The sequence below is a fragment of the Musa acuminata genome, chromosome BXJ2-9 (assembly GCF_036884655.1).
Source record: "Musa acuminata AAA Group cultivar baxijiao chromosome BXJ2-9, Cavendish_Baxijiao_AAA, whole genome shotgun sequence".
In the NCBI taxonomy this organism is placed as follows: Eukaryota; Viridiplantae; Streptophyta; class Magnoliopsida; order Zingiberales; family Musaceae; genus Musa; species Musa acuminata.
In genome coordinates, this window is record NC_088346.1 from 11,940,205 (window position 1) to 11,950,561 (window position 10,357).

The 10,357-nt window shown below is 33.4% G+C and overlaps 1 long non-coding RNA gene across 2 annotated transcripts; it reads left to right on the forward strand.

Annotated features, from left to right (window-relative positions):
• The first annotated feature begins 1,370 nt into the window (after positions 1 to 1,370).
• LOC135623163 (uncharacterized) lies at positions 1,371 to 6,423 on the forward strand. Of its 2 annotated transcripts, XR_010491280.1 has the most exons (4): positions 1,371 to 1,495; positions 4,162 to 4,548; positions 5,416 to 5,588; positions 6,216 to 6,423. It is a non-coding gene; the product is annotated as an uncharacterized LOC135623163 (long non-coding RNA). The 2 variants fall into 2 exon arrangements; XR_010491279.1 differs by lacking the exon at positions 6,216 to 6,423 and having other exon boundaries at positions 5,416 to 5,880.
• Positions 6,424 to 10,357: the final 3,934 nt, after the last annotated feature.

Genomic DNA, 10,357 nt, shown 5'->3' on the forward strand with positions numbered 1-10,357 from the left:
CCAACAAAGAAATTTATAATTCACTAAAAGAACTAACTTATTGGCATAACTCTACTCTTATTTCTCTGCTAAACTAAACAAATAAGTAAATTAATTAGTGAACGAATATGAAATTAATAAAAATAAATCAAACAAAACCCTAACAATATTTTTATATATCGAAGAGAAACTCGGGAATGGATGAAATTATTAAGGATATTATTTATGCTTATCATAGTCAATCGATCATAAGGTAAGTAAGAGGTATCAAACCTTTATTAATTGATAAGTGATCATCATACTAATATTTTTGTATAAATTTGTAGAATGATATTTGACTCTCGAATGAGTGAACTTAGCATATCATTAAAGAAATTACGACCTTGTAATTTTTTTTAAAAAATATTTTTTTAATGTACATTAAATACATACTAGACATTTATGTTAGACTTTTTTTTTTTGAAAAAAAATACTATTTCACATAAATCTAACAAGATATAAATATAGAACGGAGCACAAAACAAAATATAATTATTAGTTACCTATGTGACATCAGATTTAAATATTCTTGCAAATTGTATCAATCAAATTAACAACTTTATTTTCCTCTCATGCACTTCAAAATTTGAACATATTTAATCATGCTAGATAATCTCCCATGTTTCATGTTTTCAATCAATATTATATTTTTTCTTCAAATAATTTTTTAATAATATAATTTTAAATATTAAATATAAATATAAATTAAATATATTATTATTTAATTATTGATAAGGGATAATTTAATCGATCGACGATTGGTACACTTGTAGAGTCGTGAAGAATTAGAATCTGTCTTAGATGATGAGCATATTCATACGATTTTATCCTTATCAATTATAATGATGTTGATATAAAAATATATGGTTCATCAATGAAAATTTTTAAATCATCGATTAAATTAAATATTTAGTATGAGTTCGATATAAGAGCTGAGCGACAGCCTTGTGATCGCAGGAGGATGCGTGCATGCATGCATGCATTCTGTGCCTGCTGTGTTCTTCTTGCTGGACTGCTAATAGCGATGGCTGTCAGAATGATAAGTCCAGATTTGCCGATGCATGCGACAACGGATAAGCGAGGACGAAACAAGTTGCACGCGTGGGGGGTTGAGTGCAATGAAGCATCAATTTACACTTAGCTGAACCAATGGGCATCCTAGCCGTCGGATCGAGATCTAACGCTCATCACAGGTAGGGTCCCGCACCACCAACGCAACACGTGGATTTTGCCGCTAAACGTATTCGAAGGTCTTCACCGGTACCGGTTAAGAGAATGGGACAGCAGACCGCCAGTCTTCGCTTCGCGAGGTATATGTGCTCTTCGAGACGGTGTGGGTGAGAGATGGTGCGGTGGGGTGAAGGAAATGCTTTAGCGGCTGGCATTGAGTTCATCGGTAGGGGAAGGGAAGATTGGCTTCGACGTCGTCGTCGTCGTCGCTGTTCTTGATTTCGTCCTTCTTCTTTTTCTTTAAGAGGTAAGCTCATGAGTTCAAAAGTCAGGTTTTTTTGGGGCCAAAGTTGTGAGCTGTTAGGGTTTCGTGTTCGATTCCGAAGATTTCTCATGTTTCGTTGTTGGTATTGGAGCTTCTTTTGCAATTTCTCGAAGGAAACGTTTTGGATTTTGTGGGTTTTGATGCTTCATTTATCAAACTTAGTCTTTGTTCAAAGGACTTATTGTCGACGGCGCAGTAGTTGAGTTCGTAGGTACATGCTCATGTCCTGCTGTATGCTCTTTTTCCCCCTTATTTATTGATTGGATCTGATGTCTGTTCTCTTTCTTTGATGTTTATAGCGTAAAGAAACGCCAATCCGTTTCGTTTCATGCTTCATTTTCAAGAAACCTAGGGGGACGTGGACCGTCTCCATGGTTGTACTACTCGATCACTTGCTTGCCGCTTTCCAGATGCCTCATTTGATTCTTGTTGGAGTCTTCTAATTTGATGCTTGCCGTTTTCTTGCTGATCACTAGCTAATCATCAAATTGGACATACGTTATTCTCAACATATAATTTGTTTTTTTTTAATTCAAAATGCCATACGTTTCTTTATCTGTAATAACAGAGGTGAGATGGACTATTTTTCTGTAGCGATAAAAGTGAAATTAAGAGCTTGCTTTGTTTGCCCGCTTGGCTTTGTTATACACCCCCAAACGACCTAGGTGAAAAGGTTGTGTACAGACAAGAAGGTAGTCGAACAACTTCAATTAGTCGTTCTTATGTCTTCATTGAGACATTCGGGTTGATCAGTGCATTATTGCACAAACAATGGGTCTCATTTTTGAGTCTAGCATTATGTATGCCATTTGATGTAACAGAAATTTCTTTCATTGTTCTAAAAAAAATTAGTCGTTCGTATTGTCAAGCTGAATGAAGTAGATTGAGCATGCTATTTTGAATATATGTTCTGTATGAATCAAATTTCACCCTTTTGGTGTAGTATACTCTTATATCGTTCTAATTGAATCATGAATGTCCTAGTTTTCTGGCATTGCTAAGCTTCACTTGAGTGAGAATTCTTTTGAATTTTGTGGTCGCGGCTTCTAAAGTGTGGGAACTGTATTGTGGTCATCAATTACTTTTGTCACATTCATACTGTACGGAGACTCTCTCGCACTCTCAGATTAACTAGAGCATCAGACTGAGTAACTTGATCCTAATGTTGATGATGATTAATTCATCTGTACATCTATAAGATAAAAAAAAAATGTCATCTCTGTTCAGGAATGTGCTGGGATCAATGTCTAAGCTGACTCATTTGTTTCCATGGTACATAAAGCAGTAGCAGAAAACATAGATTAGTTTTACATATATGATTAACATATTAGAGATAACCTTGATTTTCATGTTTTATATAGCTCAGTTGGGGATGGTTGTATTGCTTGACTGGTATATGTTTGTGTCCAAGATATTGGCTTAGAAATGGAATGCTTGCACTTGTACCATGAGTCGAGCTGTGCTACCCGTGTTGTGCCTACCAATCATGTCTAAACTTTTTGCAACTGATTCTTGGTGTGTAATCTATATGGTCTGGTAGATTGGTAGTACATGGGAAAACTTACTATTGTGTAAGTAGCATGGGAGCTTGTGCTTGGCACATATTTGGTACTGAATGTCGATTATAAGCTTAGTGTAGCACATAGAAACTAACACAAGTTAGGTGAATTGTAGGTTTCAGATGAGAATAGTTGATAATAACAATCATAGAGCAGGTTAATTGTAGATTTCAGATTAGTGAACAGCCAAGCTTTTTGGAGACCAATGAGGTACTACTAGAATTTGTACTAAATATTTGAGGATGTCTAATATTGTGTGGTGATGGTTGCAGGAGTTGGGTGCACATGTATTTCAAGATGACTAATATCTTGATGAGGAAATATATAAAACACAGTCTAAATGAAAAGTTTCTTTGGATCTGGTCATTCGGGGCCGAGATTGGTAGCACAATATCCTCAATTTTTGGTTCTTGAATCTGTCTGGATGGATTGACCTGAATGAAAATCAATGGGATCCAATCATTCTGGATGATCCTGACTATGTGACTACAATGACCTCTTAATTTGTCATCTACAATTCACACACCAACCTTTCAGTATAACAACTCCAAGTTCTTGTTGCCATTGATGATGGTGGGTAGTGTCTTGGAGAAGAGATTTTTAGATAATGGGGAAATGAGTTGATTACAGTTATACTAATATTTTGGTCTTTTTGCATTAAAGGTGACAAAAATACCTCTAGACCTTGAGCATCGTGTCAATGATTTAAGTCATAGAAAGCCTGTGCATCACAACATAAGATTTATGCCTGACCCTCCATTGACTGCATTAGTGAGAACCTAATGTACTGGTCTCCGTTTTTCCAAATTTGGAATTTTCTCTTCTTTATTTTACTTAATCCAGGGGGTAAAATCTATATTTAGAAGGCATTATGTGAAATAACACATAATGGAACTCGTAATTGTATTTAAAAATTGTGAAATATTTTCTTGCTACTTTCTGTTTTTTATATATGTTGATTTTGCTCATTTGTGTTCACACTCAGCATTCATGTAAAAGACAAACTTGGCATTTGAGTTACAAGATGATAAAAATGATGTGACCTGGATTTTCTCCTATAATGCTATCTTCTTTTGTGGTTGTATGCAGTGCTCAAATGGCCATACTCTATGTTCTGGATGCAAACCTAGAGTTCACAGTCGATGCCCCACTTGCAGGCATGAGCTAGGCAATATAAGGTGTCTTGCATTGGAGAAGGTTGCATCTTCTCTTGAACTGCCTTGCAAGTACCAAAACTTTGGTTGTTTGGGTATATATCCATAGTACTGCAAACTAAAACATGAATCACAATGCACATTCAGACCCTACACTTGTCCGTACGCTGGATCTGAGTGCACAGTTGCCGGTGACATTCCTTATCTGGTGACTCATCTAAAAGATGATCACAAGGTTGACATGCACATTGGGGGCTCCTTCAATTATAGATTTATTAAATCCAAACCATACGAGGTTGAGAATGCAACCTGGATGCTGATGGTATTTATCGTTCTTTGATTATTTTTATATTACTGAAAAAGCTGTCAGCTTGTTTTGTCTACAATTCGTCTTGTTCTATGTTTTATTACTATTAGGAAATTGTTTGCTTGGTTATGTTGGAAATGAATTAGCATTGCTGTATTCTCCTGTGGTGCTCATGGATTAGTGCGATGCCATCCTTTGAATTTTACGAAAAAGATTTTACAATAACATCTGCTTGGTCCATTTTGTGCTTTTGGGTTAATGGGCCATTTTTTAGATGTGTATGACGTAAAGTTCTTTAAATGTTCTTCTGATGTCTTGACTCTCTAGGACTATTATTACATGCTCACTACTTCATGTTGGTTTATGGTGGGGGCTGTACGAGCCAAGTTAACCTTTTATTTTGTCTTTCCTCCCCTTTTCACTTGAAGAACCTCCAACAAACTCCACCTTTCTCCTTGCCAGCATCTGTGCTTCTGCTTTCAGTACATTTGGCATTGTCATAAACTTGGAGCTTTGCTCTGCTTATGCCGATGCTGTTAGATGGTCAGGTTGTTTCTCATAATTATATTCTTATGGGTTCCATTGTACGTAAGTTTTCTGCATCTAACCACAAGATCTGAATTGCATATTACCATTTTCTAAGGTTGCCCGGTGTTTTATGAAATCAGCTTATTACATTTTTACTTGTCATTATTTAAAAGCTAATTGGATGTGTATATGGGATCGCTCGTCTATATGCATTTCTCTATCTAATCTAGTAAAAGATGGAGATAATTGTCTTCTTGGTTATCTATAGCATATGTTTGTTCGACTGTTCTGTATCTATTGTTTATATAACCCACTTGTGATGGGCTGAAAGAAACAGTATGGTGTTTTGTTTAGGTTTTCAGTTGCTTTGGACAGTACTTCTGCCTTCACTTCGTGGCATTTCAGCTAGGTATGACACTGGGATATGATGATGAAGCTAAATGCTACAGCTATAGCCTCGAGGTTGGAGGTTAAGGAAGATAACATGGCAAGGAGTTCCCCGAAGTATAAGAGACAGTCATTGGAAGGTGAGAGACAGGTTACAATGGACACATTATCCAAGTTGAAATATGGCTCTTTTTTCCTCTTTGCTCACTTCATGGGCTGGAGTACTGAGTACCTCCCTAGTCTTTGGATGATTATGATTTTGTAGGTGTCATTATGCGTTATTAGAAGCAAATCCCTTTGCTCCATTGATGCTCAAACTTGTTTAAAATGTGCTAGCACATCTTGAGGCTATAAATTCTATATGGTAGACAAGCAAATCTTCATGTCCAATGCATAATTCTATATATTTCACTTCCCTCTTCTGTTTCCTTTTTCCCTTAGCTGTAACTTATTTTATGGTTAAATATCCAATCACGAAACTCTGTAAATAATTCACAGATCTTGAAATGTCATTTTTCATTTTAGATATCGCAATGGTCATACTCTCAAGGATACATTTTGGAATTTCGTTGTGGTAATGTCTTTTATTAACGTATGTTTGTAATGTTATATTCATCCTTGACATGTATATATTTCTTATAAAATAAGATTCACCACATATACCACTCATTAATAACCATCCCAAGACTTAGGTTGACCCTTTTTAATTGTGATATACTTTGGCTAGTTTGAATTCAAAGTAACTAAATTCTTAACATTCTTTTCAGACAACACAATTTCAGAGGATATTAATGGCAGCTGGAGTTTCAACCAACAGTTCAATGACAGAGAACTTGGGAGTAAGATCCTGAAATATGAAGGAGTTTGAATTAAAAATAATTAAATTCTTGATGTTCTTTTCAGATAACATAATTTTAAAGGATATTAATGGCAGCTAGAGTTTCAATCAACAGTTCAATGACAAAGAACTCAGACTAGATTTTGACAATTTATTGTAAGTTTAAATCTCGTCTTTATCATTTATCTTTTTTTTTTTAATAAAAAATTCCTTGTATTTTTATTTAAAATCTAGTAATAAATAAATAAATAAAATTCAGCAATGGTTTAAGTGATTGGGAGAGTTAAATGGCAAAAATACTAACATCATAAACAATTACATGCATAAAAAAGGGACAAAAGCAACCAAATATAGTGGATTTGCCTCACTTTCTGAGAGATTTTCTATTTCCATATGATACATTTAATTTGGAAAAAAAATGGTGAAAAAAGAGAAATAAATTTCATTTGGCTGTGCAAATAAGTTTATTTTTCTCGAATGCGGAAAATGGGAAGCTAAGTCGAAAAAGAAAAATGTCAGCTTGAGTAAATTAAATGTTGAAAATTAATAGGATCTAAATTTAAATAAAATTGACCACTCCGGATTAATTGATTATTACAATTGATTTTAAAAAAAATTATCGATTTGAGCATATTTTGTACACATCCAAAAATATAAAAAATAACAAGCACAAAGATTAGTCCAACTCATTCTTTGATTTATTGGAAGAAAAGAACTAATTCTTCATTCATTAATTATTTGTCCAACTCATTCTTATAAAACCATACCATCATAATGTTTCATTGATATATATTAACCAACATTAATTGATTCATCGGATTTTTCTATGTTCAACTCATTCTTCAGATTTATGAGTTCTTTTCTTCCATAATAATAGCAATAATATATCAAAAACTATGTTAATCTTATTACAGAAACAACAAATATTATTTCTTTTAGTACTCTGTACCAAAAAAATATTATGAAAAATAAAAAGATATGATTATGTAACGTCTTTTGCATAGATAAGAAATCTCTAATGCTATTAGAGTGGAAAACATGATCATAATAATTAAGCGGTTTGACTTTTATTTAGGTTCATAAAGAGATAACCAAATTGCTCATTATGTGAAAATAATTACTAAATAAGAAAGTTAGATCATCATCTACTGAGTTGACTCAAATCAGTATCCACAATCTCCATAAACCAAATCTTTCTAGATGCACAAAAGCAAAAAAAAAAACACCCAAAACCCCTAAAAATTTGTAAATCATACCGTCGTTAAATTTAACAGTTCTTTTCTTCAAACAAAACAAAGACAAAATATTGATAAAGCAAACTATCCATCAACTCTTTCGGAAAGAAACTTATGATTAGTTTAAAGTTAAAACAATAAATCCCTAACATCATTTTGTAATGGCTAAGAAGCCAGCAACTATTATAAGTGAACGTTCAAAATAGTCTGTGTTGATGAGATGCTCTTGCATTGTGCATATATATATATATATATATATATATATATATATATATATATATATATATATATATATATATATATATATATATATATATATATATATATATATATATATATATACAAAACAACATTATAAACATTTTTGTTGTTGTCCTAAAAAAAGAAGAAAACAAATTCAATGCTTTTTCACAACTTCTTGTATTCATTAATTTTTCTCATAGTGGACACTAAAGTTGGGGCAAGAAATCATCACACTTTGGAACTTTAGGTCAAGTCATGTCCCCACCAAATTGCACAAGTGGAATCAACTCATTAGGTCGGTCATATATATGCTTGCCCAAGCATGTATGAAAAATAGTAGCACAATAACATACTATTTCATGCAAAAAGATAGTCTAAAATTATGTAATATTTATATAAAAAAGTGACAATATAATTGTTTATAAAATATCAAGTGCGTCAACAAAGTAAGTAGAATCTTCAGTCTCGTCTTTGATTTAGACTACTTAGTCTTATCCAATTTTCTCCTTAAAACATGCTAAAGAGCATATGTGGTCCACATTCAACTTGTTATACATTATGTAGATAGAGGCACAACATGTCGTGAGAATTAATGGGTTACTATTTTCTTATATATATATATATATTTCAATATATAAATGTATCTATATATTTAGAAAGGCTAATTATTTTGCTCATTTAAGCTAAAATTCAAACTAGTATAATTAATTATTTATGTAATTGAACTTGGATTTGAGTATCTATTGAATTCATCGGAAACTAATTAAAGGGGGTATTCAGACTAATATTTATTTATCATACTTCTTCGAGTACCAAAAATATTTTGAAAAATCTCGATGAACCTAAGCTACAACCAATAGTAAAATCATGCTAAATTAATCATACATTTCAAAGAGAATGTGTATTTGGTTCTTGTGTAGTCCTCCTCCTGGTACAACACTGAGGTGCATGGGCATTGGAAATGTGGACAGCAGGTGGAGGCCATTTGAACCATCAGCTGGACACTTTGATCTGAAGAGGAGATGATGTCTCCGCCCAACCCTAATGGCTTTTGCAGCTCGAATTGCGTCGAAGCCTAGTGAGGCAGAAGGAGATGAAGTGTTTCCAATCCAAAATGATATGGGCAAAGACTAGGTTTGGTGCAGTGTCCTCCTCATAGGCTTGTGAACCCCATGCAATTGCCATTAATAATGAGTCCGTCTTGTCCCCCACCGTACCCCATTGCCTTGAGACCCCTGACAAATATATATGCAAGAAAAGGTTAGTGCTACAGTGTCTGGAACACTGGGAGCAGCAGCCATTCTCGATTTTGCTGGTAAATGATTGTCGAACTGCTTGAAAAAAAGGGAGGGGCTCCCTCTCCTTATCCTTATTTGCAATTTAATGTCTCAGCTGTGCCCTGTTACTGTGTCTGTTGCACTGTGATTGGCTGTATGGGGGACAGCTCCTTGTGCTTCAATAGTAGCAACCTGTACGCTGATAGCTTGCCAAATTTAGATTCTTGCACAAATCAAAAAGAAAAGGTTCACAATAAACTAAAAGTTCAAAATTAAAAGAGAGAGAGAGAGAGAGAAGAAGATCTTAATGTTCCATCAATATGAGTTTTAGTCATGAGATGATTGTTGTTTCTATCTGCATTCTCAAACTATGGGGTTTTCTATTCTACCATTAAACTATCTTTGTCTTAATGCACTTCTTACCTTTTTTTCCAAATAAAAAGTTATTAGAGTTTAAAAAATATGTTAGTGATTGTTGGAAAAGTTTTACAGTAACACTTGCAGATTCTGAATATTCTCTTTTTAACTCCTCTATTCTAATCTGACATCAATTGTAATGTCATCTTTCAAATTCTTTTCATGCATATTTGATATTGAGGTTGAAGAAGGTTAATGTGTCCAGCCATACTCTTACAAATAAAAAGGATTATTTAACCTTAATCACTCATTTCAGAAAAGATTAAACTTGCTGGAAAAAATATCGTGGACAAAAGTCACATTCTAGTTAGTTCAGATAGCCATTCTTCATTCATTTTAGTGTACTCTGGTGAGTTGAGTGCACAGCTGTTAAGCAATGGACAATGCTTCTGTTGATCAGATAGTAATGATGCTACAGAACCACACAGATTTAATGGCTAAAAGCAATTATAGGAATCATAATACTTATAGTTTAACTTTCATCCCCAACTGATTCCAGTGATTAGTGTTGATGAAGAATATTAAATTTATAGGACTAATATATTAGGTTTGATTTCTAAGAGAAGAGAAGGAAAAAGACATACGAACGTATAATTATTCTTATTCGATATAAAATTATAATATCTTCTTGTTTTCTTTCATAATCTCATTATTTTAAAATTCTAACTAATACTTAGTTTATTTTCTTGACTATCTGTAATTTCATAAGTACAGTGAGATTGTCACTACTTCAATAAAAGTAAAAGTGAACCTACTTTATACACCAAAATATAAAAAAATTCAGGTATAATCATTATTTTACTTCATGTTGATGATTTAGAGTTTACAGGAAGCAATAAACTAAAATGATACGGTGAATAAATATGAAATAAGTGAGTGACATGAGAATGATAAAAACA